This window comes from Pogoniulus pusillus, chromosome 7 (genome assembly GCF_015220805.1).
Source record: "Pogoniulus pusillus isolate bPogPus1 chromosome 7, bPogPus1.pri, whole genome shotgun sequence".
NCBI lineage: Eukaryota > Metazoa > Chordata > Aves > Piciformes > Lybiidae > Pogoniulus > Pogoniulus pusillus.
Window position 1 is genome coordinate 30,884,016 of NC_087270.1, and position 14,891 is coordinate 30,898,906.

Genomic DNA, 14,891 nt, shown 5'->3' on the forward strand with positions numbered 1-14,891 from the left:
TTAAATACATTGTGAAATGAAACTGGCCAATAGGCACTAGCACCATTGTTCTGGCCAACAAATTCAAAGCTTTGTGCCTCCTGTGGCCACAAGGGCATGTTGAGGGGCAGGACAGGACACCTGACAAGTGGTGCTAAGCCCCTAGCCCTCAAGGCTTTGCTGAGGCCAACTCCTCCATTGTTTACTCATCTACTGAACACCCAGACCCACAACAGAAGGAGAGCAAGGGTTAAACTGCCCTGGCAAAATTTATACTCTACCAGGACAGTAACTGAAGATACTAAACTCAGTGTCTTAAAGGATTTCACCTAAACTGATTACTATTGTTTCATCCTAGACCTGGAGAGACACTTAAGGCCCATGGAAGGCAACTCTATTCTCCTACTTGCCCCACTGCCACAAAACCATCTTCATTCTGAAAAGCTAAAGACCAAAGGAATGACTGCTTGCCTGCCTCTTTTCTTAGTTGCTGGGGCAAAAAGGAAGGGAGCATCCAGCTTTTGTAGGATAGTAGAAGCAGAGGACATGCTCTACAACAAGGGCATTAGAGGAAGCAGAGGACAACAGCCAGAAAGAAAAATAAGGTAACATTGCATGCAGCAGCCATGAAAGTTTTGTGGGCCCCTTCTGCCTGTTTGCTTTTTCTGGGTCACAGTATGGAGTGCAGGGTGGGGCTGGGTAACCTTATCCTGCATCGGACTAACTGCTGTCAACATGTGTGAGGCAGATCACTCTTCCACTGCTCTTCCCCCACACTGGGGTAGGATACGCTTCAGCAGAGAGCCAGGTCCACTACGATGTCAGGCTTTGTCCCTACGTGCCCAAAACATTTCATTTGTGGCTTAGGTATAGGCTGCAAAATTGACTCTGGGATATACTTAGAGCACTGCGAAGTGGGTCTCTTGGAATAAACTTAGTCAGGGACAAGGAGGCTCAGCCTCTTACTGTGCCAGTTGCTGCCTACCTTCTCAAAAAGGTATGACAAGGGATTAATTTTAACACTGTTTTATTACAACTTCACTTTGACTTTTCCAAATAGCGAGGGAAAAAATGCTTTCCTGGAAAAGTCACATAGGTAATGACAGTCTTTCAGATCTCTAGCTGGTGCTTTATGAAATTGCAACAGGTAAGTATTTTGAGGCTAACGCTTCATCAGGTTCAATTTTACCAATAGGGAAACTAATCATGTCAGGAAGAGAGTGATGTGTTGAGATTGTAACTACTCCCACCTGTATGCTTTGATTAAAGTTATAAATAGATACAAATAAAAGGAAGGATGAAGTGGATTACACATCTTTTCCTGGCCTTCCAGGGGAAGTATATGTGTGGGCTGGGGATCAGGTTTTAATTCCATTTGGTAAATTTTGATTTGAGATTGTTTGAATAAAACAATTGTGCTTAAAGTCTTGGAGGACTCTTTCTGGTTCCACATCATAGTTTCCTAATCGCTGTTGTCAGTGATGTAGTCCGCTGATAAATTCATGACATAATGAGGGTATCCAAGAATCACCCTAAATTAGTACTGTTCTCTCAAATGCAAATTGGATGAATCTACAGATGTTGCCTTCTAATTCTTAGCCCTTAGCCAAAATGAGTGGAAAGACTCTCATGTACCCATACAAACTTCCTGTTTACAGTCCACTAACAGGATGCATTACAAAGGAAGAAGTTTCCAGCTGAACTGGATTTCCGTCTGGAGCTAGCTCAAGCCAGCAGGCAAAGTAAAGCCCCAGGCTGTGGGGTGTGGTCTGGTGCCTACTTTTCCTGTGCCAGGGAAATAGGAATTATTCCCATTGGAGTTAATAGGACTGTGCTGCATTTTGCTATTCAAATATGTGTCCACTCATGTGGACATATCTTGTGGCTTGTGGTCAGTCCCCTTGATACTGTGCAAGGAATTGATTATTCCCATCTGAACAGCTAATCTCTGCTTCCCACTAGCAAAACTCTTTGCTTCTAGTGTTACAGGAACAGGAAAGGTATAGCTAAGTGAACAGTGGGTTCCTCCCCAACAGCTCCTGCAGAAAAATGAAATGTTGCCCTTTCTTCTTACACTGCCTTTTCCATTTTCTGCTACAGACTTACCCTTGGGCCCCCACCCAGCACTGGGGTGTGCGGATGCACAAACGGCTGTTGGGCCCTGATAGGAGATTAGCTGAAGACAGGGGTTCTGTATGGCAAGAAAGGGAGAGGACTCAGATGAGAACATTAGAAAAAACATTACCTCAGCTCAGCTAATTTTTTTTTTGCTTTGTTTTGTTTTGCTCTGTGTTTGACTAACTGCCTAGGAAGAGGGATGCACTGGACACAGAAGAGGTACTTCAGAAGTCTGTAAAACCTTCAGATATAATTACAGGTAAGCCCACATATGTATGAATATGCTGTCACTATTATGTAATACTTTATGCAATACATGCATAACATTGACACCTACTTTTCAGTATTACAATGCTCAACCATTTTGTTTATGCTCAGAAAGGAAGCTAGGATTTCCCTTCCTGAATATATCCCTGGCACTGTACACTCACTGTGCTATGCCTTGTTGCTCAGATGGGATGGCTGGCAGAGAATAAAGTTTGGGTTCTCCATGTGGAAGTGGGGGTAACGGATATGTCTCCATGCTGTAATGGTGAGTCAGAATGGGGGTCTTAATTACCTCCTAACTAAATGGCTGTGCTGCATTTTGGTATTCAAATTATGTGTCTGCTCATGTAGACATACCTTGTTGCTTGAGGTGGGTGTCTTTGACACTGTGTAAGAAATTCTGGGGAGCTTCATGTATGGTTATGACAGAAGAAAAACCATATAATCTAGTGATTGCACTAGAAGAGCAAAGATGACTGCAGATGTTCAGTGTTACCCTACACAAAGTCCACTTGGCGTTTGGCTGCCTGGTCAGAACCCTGTGAGAAGAACCTACTGCAGCTGTATGGATCCTCGTTAGGAACAAGTTCTTTACACAAGGGTAATGGAATAGGTTTCCCAAGGAGGTGACTGGGGCCCCATCTCTAGAGATATTCAAGGTGAGGCTTGACAGGGCCCTGGGCAAACAGATCTAGTTGAGGACATCCCTGCTTATTGCAGAGGGGGTTGGACTAGATGACTGTTGGAGATCCCTTCCAACATAGACCACTCTATGATTCTATGATACAGTAATAGGTAAAAAAGTGTTGATGAAACAGGGGCAATATAAATTATATAAGCTGAAGTACTGTTGCACATCTTTCTTATATTTTATCCTCTGTAATATGGCTTCTTATTTTTGAAGATGTGGAGAATTTCTAATTCATGCAATTTGGTGAGACTTTATGCAACAAGATTCAAACTTAAGAATATGCTTTTAGGATTCTTAAAATGTTTTTCTTCTTTAGAGAAAAAATAATAAGAAGAAAAGAAACCAACCAAACTTTTCCCCCACTCTTTCTTTTCCTGATATGGCTGAACTATGTTATTCTAGGCGTTCTTAAAATATGTTGCCTCTTATTCAGAGCTCTTCTGATCACTGCCATTGCCTGGGATATTTCTTTGAATTTTTTTATATTTTCAGAAATTGCAGTGTTTACTTATTACTGCTTACTACACGAAATGAATGAGAATCAACTTTATGTTCTTCTTTGAGGTTTCATTCCCTGTAATGAGTGTAACATGTGATTTTTGGTTCTAAGAGCATATTAAACATGTGAAGAGTTCCTGGAATCTCCACTAGAAAGAAAAATGCATTTCTATTGAGACAGGAAGGCTTTTTTCTTATGATAAGCATTGATAGATACTCAGTTGTGAATGAAGTGAATGTGAAGCCAAAAAACAGCTGGTGTTATTATTGGCTTTGACACTTCAAAGCTCTTCGCATTCATGTACATGAAGAGGTGCCACTCTTGTGTTACAATGATTCTCACTTGTGGTTGTGACTCTAAAGTATGTTTAGGAAATCTGTTTATACCTCATCCAGTTATGAGGGGGTGAATGACTCAGGACAAAAATTATCTTGCTGGTGAAACGAGTCTTCAGCTGACAGCTTCTTGGCCATTCTACCACAGAATTACTTAGTAAAGTACTTCCATGAGCAACACTTTTTTATCAGGACAAGTTCATGAAGATCATGCTGCTGGGCTGCACAATCCATTTGCTGACACCTTGTTGCATGCAGTTCCTTTACACCTGTTGCAGAACAGCTTCTTTGGAAAAGCTAATCAGGTCTACAAGAGCAATGTCCACCACATAACTGAACAGCAAGCCAGCATCCCCACATTTTAGAGCAGTTGGGTAGCATGAGTAAGTCCAATAATGGGATTTGTGACAGTATTACAGTTCAGCTGTGGATTTTCTGTTGGTCCTAAACTGAAGTGTTCTCATGTGCACTAGCTCAGTATGATAACATGCCAGTTGCCAGTTAGTCCAAAAATAACCCAGAATAGATGGTCTTCCTTGACAAAACTTACAGTTGTACAGACACATAGATGAACCAGATGGAAATATTGCCACAGTTTTGTGCAATTGAGAAGACTGGGCTTTTCAGCCCACGGAGAGCCTGGCTGTTGTCAAATGGATTTACAGGAATTATACTAAAAGAAGGTATTTTTGTAACAGTTCTTGTGTTAAACGGGAGATCTGAAAGATGTTAAGGTAACTCAGAAGAGCTCTTCCCACACATGGGAGAAAAAGCTTAAAGATGCTTAAACATTAAAATTGGACAGTGGATGCAGTTGCATTTAGTGGGCTAAATGTTTCTGTATTACAAGTGAGATGGTTGATTAAGACAAGAATGGGCTGTAAAGTTTGTAGCAGTTGAGGCTACAACAGGAGTTGTCCATATCCTACAGAGATGCAGCTAACAAGGGACTTAATTGAGTCTGAGCTGCAGTGCTGCCCTTCTGAGAAGGTGGTAGGAAATTAACTGCAGTTGTTATTTCAGAGAACTGAGTGAGATTCACTCATTTACGACTGCTCCTATTAAGCAGTAAGATTGCAAACTAGGGATTCAGCTCGGGGTAGTTAGACGTGGGAATTGGAGTAGAGGATGATTAAAGATCCCCTCTATGATTCCATAACTGCAAGGCCAGTGAGGCCATTAAGATCTGAGATGAAGATCTTAAATTCTTCCCTGCAGAACAGCCTGGCTACAGCACTGGGCAGATGAAGTAGTTTACTTCCATTCAGCACTCTAAGAAAGTCAGACCAGTGAATTTGGAGTGGAGAACTAAGTCTTCAGCCTAAGGAGTGAAGGGTGTTGTACACCTTATTTTAAAAGAGTGCAATCTTTTGTAGGCACCTTCATGGTTCTTTGAGATGCTTTGAGAAGGTCTACCACATCTAGCTGTTTCATTTCTGTGGAGGAATACTATTTTTTACAGGTTAATTATTTATTACTCTAACATCACTGTCTGCCAAAGCTGCAGGAGGATGTGGACATCACAGCACAGCAGGACAAATTTTATTCATGTTCAGAGTTTTAGGTTCTGAAATTCTTGGCTTTAAAAAATGTAGACATCCTCAGAATTAGACACTAGCTGAGCTGGGAGTGGTTAGGACTCTAGCTTTCAGTTTCTGTGAGTTCTCTTAAGTACCTTGCCAAGGTACTTAAGAGGACTGTGGAGGAAGTCAACATCATTCAGGCGTTCCATACCCTTGGCTACTTTTCTAACTTTCAGACTGTATATTTGTTTTAGTATTTTTCACAGAGGTGTTTATTCATAGAGGAAACAAACATCACAACAAAACAAAGCAAAAGTGTGTTAATGGAGTTTATCTGAAATGGATGGAGTGTAAGCACCTCCTTAAAAATAGAAATAACTAAGAAAAGCATTTTATAATGGAGAGACACCGAGTTAAACTGTTGAAAGTATTGAGTGCTCTTAAAGGTGTCACTCAGGACAAAGGTAAGAGAGAAAGATTTTCCTTGCACTATTTTAGCCTGAGCCAAAAGCTTTAGTACTATTACTAAAATGTGAGGCATGTGGTAGTGGAGGGTTTTTTTTGCCTTGTTTTAGAATATAGAAAACATTTGTATTTCTCAGCTCAAATCCCAAACTGATTGCACTTAAACATTTTTCTCTTTCATACTGAGGGTGGGTTTTCAGTATTGAGAAACAGGCTGACGTAGATGTCATTCAAGCTTATGCTTATCTAATGTATGTTAAGATTTCCTGGACATTTAATGCTTCATACAGACGCTAATTTAGAATTATCCAGGACAAACAGGGATCCCAAAAGGGTCTGAGCAGGAGTGTTGGTCCAGTGCAGACCAGCTGCTTTAAGTGTTCAGGATGCCAATAGCATACCAGGGTTTTCTTCAGTTCCAGCCAGTTTGTGTGAAGGGCTGAATTTGAGGTTGTGACCTAAGGCAGTCTTTGAAAGCCTTCTCTCCTCAAGTAAGCAAAGAAATTGGTTTTTCAGCCCTGCAGCCTCCCTAGAGACAGCCCGAAGGTGGCAGTGGGGCAGGACGCTGGGGATCACAGGGATCAGCCATGCGTGCAGCCAGCAGCCAGCAGCCATCTGGGTACTTTAGCTGACTAGTACCAAGCCAAAGAAATAATTTTCATTTCTTGAGAAAATGTTTCTATCTTTACCAAGAGCTGGGAACTTTCACGTATTTAATCATGTCTATAAATACTGGAAACAGTGAAGGGTTTTTGCTTTGAGACATCTCTATTTTTAAGAATGCAGTTGGTAGTCACAGACATTTCACCCCCACAACTGCAGCTACCAGCAGCAGCACCAGCACACATGGCATTCCTGCACCCTAACTCGCCTACTTTCGTCCTGCTATACTCAGAACAAGTCACTGGCACTGGCAGAGCCTCCTTTCTGCCTACAGAAATACAGTCAGTAGCAGCACTCTGAACGGCCACCACAAGACTGATAACCATATTTCGTCTGAAGGTTTCATCTGTGGATGACATCTGCACGCTGTTTCCTGAAAGGGTCTACTCTCAGACAGACTTCTTTAAGAACTGGCGAAACGGCAAAATTTTCTCGTGAAATCCGTGTTTTAAAATGTCACTGATAAGCAAAGATGTCTCTTTTCCAGGGGCTGCTAAGTAAGCGCAACTGAACCATCACTAACAGCCTTCACTAGCATCCAATACAGTATTTACCTACAGCAGCAACCCAGCTTTATGGGACATCCTGTATTCAACTGTTTCTCTCTCTCAACTCTTTCCCAAAATCATCAGGCAGCAAGTACCGGCACAGTAGTTAATCAATAACTGCGGCGATGCGTCTGTTTATTGTAAAAGCACAGTAACCTGCCCGGGAGGGCGGCGCTTGAAGCGAGGTCCTCAGGAGCCACCGGGCACCCCTTAAAACAGGCCTCTCCTTCTCCTTTGTCTCCCACCCGCCGGCAGGATGGGGAGGAACACTGCTCCAGCTGCCACCTCCCCTCCAAAGAGAAAAACGGAAGTGAGGAAAAGCCTAGCAGGGCACAAAAGCCGCGTTCTGCGCGGACTGCTGGGTGGGACGGAGCCGACGGCTCGCTCGCCGCGTGCCCAGCCGGCACGGCAGCACGGAGCGCCGGCGGCAGCAGCGGAGGGGCGGGGACGCGCCGGGCGCCTGGCAGCGCATGCGCTCTTGCGCTCTGCCTCCCTCCCGGGCTAGGACGCGCATGCGCTGTGGCGGCGGCAGGGGCGAGCGGCGGCGGCGGCGGCGGCGGGGGGAGGTTTGCCGCGCTCTCGCTGTCCCTCTCCCTCCGTACGAGCCGGGCTCGCCCTCCCGCCATGTTGTTGTGAGCCCCTCGCGGCCCAAGGGGGGGAGGGGAGGCGAGGCAGGAAGGCGAGGCAGGAAGGAGAGGCACCGAAAGCGAAGAGGAGAAGGAGAAGGAAGAAGAGGGGCGGCGGGCCAGTGGGCAGGCAGAGGTGTCCCAGGGCCCGCTCCTGGTCCTTCGCAGTGAGCAGCGCCGCCAGCCAGCCCGTGAGTATCCTGTGGGACCGGGGCCGTGCTGACTAGGCCGCGAGCGGGCGGAGCGGGCAGGCGGCCCCCCTTTCCTCCAGCCCCCTTTTGTCTCGGGCCTCGGCTGCGCGCCGAGGGAGGGGAGGGAAGGGAAGAGGGAGGGGAGAAGGAGGGCGGGAGGGGGCCATGTTGTGGCAGGTCACCGGGCGGCGCGGGGCCTGCTCGGCGGCCGCCCGCTCCTCGCCGCCTTTGTGTCCTCCCGGCTCACCGGGGAGCGGCGCCGAGGTGGGGAGGGAGCGCCGTGTGGGGAAGCGGCGGTCGTGTGAGGGGGGCGGGCATCGGCAGTGCTGCGGGTGTGTGTATGTGGGGGGGCAGTATTGTGCTCTAGGCGTGCTGAGGGGAACGGAGGCATGGGGAGCAGTTTGCATCCCAGTGGGGTTTAGGGAGCAAAGTTGTTGCCTAAGAGAAGTCCGAGGTGGGTACGAGAACGGACAGACCCCTCGGACACGGTCAAGGGTTCAAGTGGGAAGAGGGTGCGGAGGCGCGTACACGCGTGAGGGTGACGGGAGTTTGGGGCAGGCCCGGAGAGGCAGACACACGGCGCCGGCTGTTACAATAGGCTTCGGTACAAAGTGCTGTGAGGAGCCGGGAGACGTGGGGCCGCCGTTTCGGCTACGCCACGGACAATTGCATGCGTGCGGAATTTGGGTAAAATGGTGTTTGTTTAAATGCACCGAAAACACGAAAAACTGTATTTTATTCATATTTTTTTTTTAGTACTCTTAAGGATGACTGCTTTCAGAGGGTGGAACAAGAAGGCCAAATGCTTTTAGTAGATGGTACCAAACAATGAAGTGTTAGGTTTTAATTTTTCTTCAAACATGTCTGCACAGACTACAATAACAGAAAGTTGAGAAAAATGCCAGCTGCCCTGTGTGGATCGTCCTTACAACTAACTGTTTGGATTTTAATCTCCTTGGCAGTCGTTGTGAAAAAAATATTTTTCCTTTTTTTTTCAATTTATTGTTTTTTGGCATTGTTCTCCTGTATTTTATAGCCTCATATTCTCATTCCTTGAGAGAACATTAATATACTTGAGATGCTCTCTTTTCTTCTGATCTGCTGTTTTAAACAAGATTACTTAACACCAAAATATACAGCAAGTTTCATATGTAATATGATAAAGAGGTTATATCAGCTGATTTTTCTGAGTAATGTAGGCGAGTGTGAGCTATATAGGTCATTGCAAATGAGAATCAGTAAAACTTAAATCGCTTAATTGTTTGTCACTTATATGCTACATGTTATCAAAAATACTTTCAGATTTATTTCTTTTACTGGAATCTTTGTTGCATCCTGACTGAGAGTTCAGGCGGTTTTAGTTATCTTGAAGTTGATGGTATAGCTCTTCAGGTATGTGGGATATGAGTGAATTTGAAATGTAATTACTATCCCATGTTTCCACTTTTACATATGAAACATAGTATTTTATCTTATGTAGTCATATCTAGCTTTAAAACCTAATGTTAACAGCAGTTGCAGTTCTATTGAGAGGCTGAGAGAACTACTGTCCACCTTTCCCTGGTCTACAACTCAATTTTTGTCACTGTGGATATAAATAGGTACGTTGGAGAAGGAAACTTGAATAAAGAGGGACATGATAACTTAGTACTAATGTAGTTTGGGTTATATGTGTAGAAATCCACTAAATCACCTAACAAGTTTTCTGAAGTGTTTACAGTTGAAAATTAGGATTTTTTTTCACAGGAGAAAGGTTAATAGGCAAATGCCTGTGAGAAACTTCTTGATAGTGAAAACTCTTCACTTTATTAAATAATTACTTCTCCTACATGCAATATTTATTTTTTCTTTTGTTGTATTCATAGAGAGTGGTCCTTTTTTTTCCCTATAGTGTCATTATATAGTACTTAATGTTTTTCTTTGTGTATATTGGCAATTATAATTTTATCTGGTATCATGATTGAGCTAATAGTTCAAGAAACACTTGGCTGAAAAATTTGAACTTGCCTGTCTTTTGATGAGAAGATGCCTGTTACTGTGACAGTATGCATTAAATCTTATTGTGTAGGATCGTAGTGCATGTTGAAAGCTTTATGTACATGTTTTCGTCAAGATTTATATTCTCAAGTGTTTCTTTGCAGTATTCTTCTTTGGCTAGGTATGGCAGATGTTTGGGGCAAGTATGTTAACAAGACACTCATAATATAGCTCTTGACTTGATTATTCCACACAATGCAGCGTTTCCAGTGTTGTCACAAAGCCAGTACCCAGGCTTTTCTCGCAGAAATGGGACAAGAAATTTTTCCCTTAAGAGCTCTCTTTCTGCTTTTATAACAAAAAAATGCCAGTTATGTAGTGCTTCTAATAGTAAAATTGGAGGCACTTCACAGTCATACAGTGGAAAAGAGTTTTAAATTACATCAGAACATGTAAACTTACTCAGTTGTAGTTATTTGAGTGTAATTTCAAACAAGTTGTGTGAAATTTGTTTTGTAGTAACAGCTTGCATACCAAAACTTTATAGCAAGATTTAGTTTGAATCCCACTCAGAATACCTGCTGTGGCTTTTAGAATAGTAGGCAAGAGCTTTTCGAGCTGGTATGTGAAATGTTTAGCTTACAAATAAAGACCAGATGTCATCTCTAGTAATATCTTTAAAGATTATATTTCGTTATTGGGCAACGTGGGTTTTTTTCTTCCTTTCTAAACATGGATTTTTAAGAACAGTTGTAGGCATGTAGAAGACACATGTCTGAAGGAATTATGACCACCATCTTAGGAGTTGAGAAAGAAATGTTGAATTCTGATGTGTAGCAAATGTGTCTTAGTAATAACAACACACTTTTTTCCTAGCTGGTCTGTATGTGCGTCTCTTTCCGCTAAACTTCAGAGCGATCCTTCGCCCTCCACTGGCTGTGCTGAATATCCCGTTTGCAGCCTTTCTAACAGGGAGGTGTTTACATCATGTATCTGTGTGCATTGGGCCAACTAATCTATTGTACATTTAGTAATTCAGATTATTTTTTAGTTCAGTTTTTCATACAATTCTAAGATTATCTTTTGCTTCATCCATGCTACTGAGGTGATGGCAAAACTCAAGAGATCACAGGTCTGGTAATCTTTCTTTTCATTATAAAGCTCTTGTCATGTAAATCCTAATGGAAATAAGGGTTGTGTCAGAACTATGTTCATAATTTTCCTCAAGATTTCATCTTTTATTTCAAGGAAGAATTTTGAGTGATGCATTGAACTAGTTGTATACATTTTTTTTTTAATTGTGTGGCTGGTCTGAAGTTCCATACAGAATTTGTTCACAAATCTCTTCAATGTTAGTTTTTAAAATCTGAGTTAGTGTGTTTAGTTCCCTAGATTTTTACATGTGTTTTCTGATACACACTAGCCAAATACAAAGCTAGACTTCCTGAAGGTGACTTTGTGTAGTTGATCTAAAAGTAACACATTTTTCAAGTTTTATTGTTAATCTTCATTATGTTCCATGTTGCATAAAATTGAGTTCTGGACATGCTACAGTGTTGGTCACCTAGTCTGAAGAAGTTGCAGAACTGATTTTTCTACCCTACTGCAGTAGGGTATTTTGACAAAAAGCAAATGCCTACTGTAATACTACTAATAAGACAGTAACAAACCCAAGACTGTTAAGGGTTATTAAAAAAGTCCTACTGTGTGGCTAGCTGTGTGTTGTGTATCTCCCTAAGGATTGGACATTTAATAATCAGTAATAATAGATGAAGAAGGTGAAATTGTGTAGAGAGATTAAATGACTCTTGGATGTTTTTGTCTACATGAGAGAGAGGATTTTGCTGTTGCTGCTTATACTTCTTCCAAGCCAAGACTTAAGTTTTTCAAGAATGAATTGGCAAACTTCATTTTAATCCGAGTTTGAAGTCTTTATTTTGTGAAAACCCTAAAAAGTACTATCATGTGGGTTAGAGAAGGTTGATGTGAGTTGCTATATTGGAACTTTACATAGTTTAACACATTTGGAAAAAAACCTGAGTGTACAAGAATGAGATGTAGTTCAGTCAGAGAACTTAGTTTTCTGTGCTGCATTTTATGATTCTATGGAATTTAAAAAAATCTGACATGGTATGTAACAGAATTAGTGGTTTTACACATCATGCTTGAGCAATGATGTAAAAGAAACTACTGTTATGATTAAAATAGCTTTTTTATTTTCTTTTTTTTGTTAAGAAATACATGGGCACATTTAAAATATAGGAAACTCTACCATACATTGTCTTGTAAAAATTGTGCATTTTTAAAATCTGTTTGTCTTAAAGGCCTAGTTTAGTCATGATGTTTACATTTTAAAGTTGAAACCAGTAAACATTTTGACAATAAATTTTGTTCTTACAAAGCTCAGACTTCAAAGTAGAAAAGATGTGGGAGATCTGTGTTATCAAAACTTAATGTTTTTAGTTTTCTGTGTGGAATGAGCATTCCATGTGACTTAGGCATGAATGAATTGGCCTTGCAGGAGATTTGAGTGATCTATGTTAACATTGATCATAAAGCCAGTGATGTTGGAGTAGGAGTTAACCTAGCTGGAAAGGTACCTTGATCAATATCAGGGCCAAATTCATCTGGAAACACTCCTCACACCATCTTTACAACTTCAGTATCAAGTCCTTCCAGTGTCCAAGTTCTGCTCAGTTCACTCAGAGCTGGGTATTTCTTCCAGAGGCTGGTTGGAGCACAGCTGAGTGGCTACTCCAGCAAACATTGCAGTACCACATGATTAGATTCATATAAATCATTTGGTAGGTAGTTTATTTACTTTTTCATTGAGACCATTCTTGTGTCTTGTGTTGAATTCACATCTTTATGAAAGAGATGTATGAGGTAAGCTAGTTTTTCAGCTTCCATTTATATTTGTAATTTCAAATGTTCAGTTTAAAACATTCATTTAACTTAGATAATCATTTCAGATTTCTGTGAGTACCTGTTTTTTATCAGAATGCCATAAAATTATTAGATTAGAATTTATGCAAAGCAGTTGGTTCAGTTAGAGAAAAGGCTAGCTTCTGGTAGGCTTTATGTGAAAGTAGTATGAATTTAGCACATCATCTTACTTGTTATTCTTAGAGGTAAAAAAAAAGTTCAAGTGAAATAGGAGTAGTGGAGTTAAGCACAGATAAAAGCAGTGTGCCACGCTTAAATCCATGAGGAACTTTGTGGACCTTCTCAAGGACTTAAGGAATGTGTTCAAAAAATGTAGTAAAAATAGGGGCAAATGTGAGTAAATGAAACTTACTGGTCTTAAATGTGGGAATATCTGTTGTGGTTTTTTTTCTTAATGCATCTGTTGTGGCTTCTTTTTTTCACCTGTTTTTACTCTTTTTTTTTCTTATTATTACATTGCTCTGCATTGCAAAAAAAATTGTTTTCCATGACATCTTGATTTGTGCTATATGACATTCTGCTTTACACTTAAACAGAAAATGTAAAGCAGTTCTGTAAATATAAAATTCCATAATACTCTGCTTGTCTACTTGAACACACTTTCAGAATATGAAAACGTTGGGTTTTTCCTGTCTATTAAACAGGCACTGGTGCAAATTTTTGCTAGCGTTTTCCAAGGCTGATGCATTGTGTAGATAGAATTATTCACAGATAAGTAAATGCTAAGTTGTAGTTTTATCTCACTTCTGCCACCTGCTTTCCATCCCAGTGGGAATCAGAGCCACATCTTAATCAGCAGCTTTGTTTAATTCAGTTAGGCCAATTAAAACATTTCTGCATTCCTCCAGCAGGTTGATGTCATGCACTTCATGTATGTTTTCTGGTAACGTGAATGGAGGATGCAGGGGGAAGTATTCTGGATTTTTTTGTTTTAAGAGCTTTAATGAGGATTTATTAAAGGGGAAGGTGATTTTTACTGTGCATTGTTACCCATGTGAAAATAATGTTTTCCAACTTACTGTAACCAGTACTGCCTTTACGTTCTGCATTTTTCACTGTTCCCATTTTACCTTAGTAATGTGAACTAATGGAAATCAAGTACAGATCAAGAGACTTCTCACTTTCATCTATGTGATTTGATTGCTCTCTGTGTATCTTTTTCTTTTTTAATTTTGTTTTTAATTTTATTAAGACAGAAGTCACTCTTCTGGTCTTTAAAGAACAGACAACTCTTGAGTTAAAAGTACTAAAGAAATGTGTTTTTTAAGTTTATGCACACTGTGGAAAGAGTTGTGACTGTGTTCTCTGTAGATTAATATATGATTTTTTTTAAATGCATTTATAGAAAAATTGAAAAATAATAGAAGCAAATATAGTAGGTAAGTATCACAGAGTGGTTGAAGTTGGAAGGGTCCTCTGGACTATCTAGTCTAGTCGGCTGTCTAGTCCAACACCCTTGCTCCATCAGTACCACCTAGAGCCAATTGCCCAGATTGTTGTATAGATACATATAAGAGGTAGTGAGGGTGCTGAAAGCTTTGATTCAGTGTCCATATGTACGTTGCATACATCCAAACTGTGTATTTTAACATTTCGTGGTACAGTCAAAGAATGCTAGCACAATGCCAAAATAACAAAAAAAAACAATTTAGATAAGCATGGCAAGGCTGAACATTTTTGCAGACAATGGAGTGGGAATTTTCCAAGCAAATATGGTAGCAAAAAGCTATTCCTTGAGGAAACTGAACTAAACTTGCTTAAGCCTGAGACCTTAACAAGTGGATTCAAGTAGAAATGTGAAGTGTGGATAAACATTGTATTCACTTCCTTACTAGAAGATACCTGGTACTTTTGATTGACTCTCCAGTGTTGCATGGAAGCAAGTTGAAAGAGGGGTTGCTGTGAGCAATTTTATTACAAGATGAACAGATCAACTTGGCTGGAATCACTGAAGAATCTTCAAATTAGTTGAAGTGCTAAAGGAGCTGAGTAACAGAATAAGAAGTTAATATACTTGATGAATTTCAAGAAACAAATCCCTGGGAAGACTGGGGAAACATTAT

At 41.1% G+C, this 14,891-nt stretch overlaps 1 protein-coding gene across 6 annotated transcripts in view; it reads left to right on the forward strand.

The window, feature by feature from the left end:
* The first annotated feature begins 7,614 nt into the window (after positions 1 to 7,614).
* Positions 7,615 to 14,891, forward strand: part of PUM2 (pumilio RNA binding family member 2) — a 69,887-nt gene continuing 62,610 nt past the window's right edge. For 5 of the 6 annotated variants that reach the window (XM_064146394.1, XM_064146396.1, XM_064146397.1 and 2 more), the window contains exon 1: positions 7,822 to 7,905. The gene's annotated coding sequence lies outside the window, so the exon portion shown is untranslated. Of the gene's footprint in view, positions 7,906 to 14,891 lie in introns of all 6 variants that reach the window. The other variant, XM_064146398.1, reaches the window with a different exon arrangement.